The 667-nt window shown below is 48.3% G+C and overlaps 1 annotated feature.

Moving 5' to 3' along the window:
* Positions 1 to 536: 536 nt before the first annotated feature.
* Positions 537 to 561: a microsatellite.
* Between the last annotated feature and the right edge of the window lie 106 nt (positions 562 to 667).

Below are 667 nucleotides of genomic sequence, written 5' to 3'. Positions count from 1 at the left end.
GCCGGTGCTGCCGGCTGCGCTCAGGACGAGGACGCCAGCTCGAGCATCACCTCGCCTGTCCGCCGGTTCGTAATGGCAAAGAACGCAGGCGGCGGGGCCTCGCTGCCGCGGTGTGGCAGGGCGGTATGCATCTACACTGGAGGGGGGAAAAAACACGAAGAAGAGGCAGAGCAGAAGAAGGCAGGGTAAAAAGAAGAACATCAGCTGGAAGGAGAAGGAAGACAACAACAAAAAAAAAAAACAACGTGGTCCACAAGAGACGGTGCGTGGCAGCGGCAGCGCGCATTTCAGCTCTTTTCCCAAGAGACAAAAAACACGGTACAATTTTATTGCATGTCTAATTCACAAAAGAGATCCACTAATTCGTCGTTAATGCGTTATACATCACATTTGATCAACATTTATAAAAGCTGCATATCTCACGTGAGAGATGAGCTTTTACATTTTCCTTATTTTCCCTTCAGCCAGCGTCCCTCCTGCGGCTTGTCCGTGAGTGCTTGAAGGTAAGAAATGAGGGTTGTGGGAATGCATACAAGTATTTTCATTATTATTATTATTATTTACTCTCGTTTTTACATAAATCCTTCATTTAGGTGCATTTTGCATAGGTCGCGTGGGGCAATAGTCGCAGGGTGACCCAATCACTTTCCGTGCTCTCCCCTCCCCT

The sequence above is a fragment of the Trypanosoma conorhini genome, assembly GCF_003719485.1.
Source record: "Trypanosoma conorhini strain 025E chromosome Unknown Tco_14.4_contig_00846, whole genome shotgun sequence".
In the NCBI taxonomy this organism is placed as follows: Eukaryota; Euglenozoa; class Kinetoplastea; order Trypanosomatida; family Trypanosomatidae; genus Trypanosoma; species Trypanosoma conorhini.
Note: the sequence above shows the minus strand (reverse complement) of the source record. Positions and strands in the feature narration are given on the sequence as shown.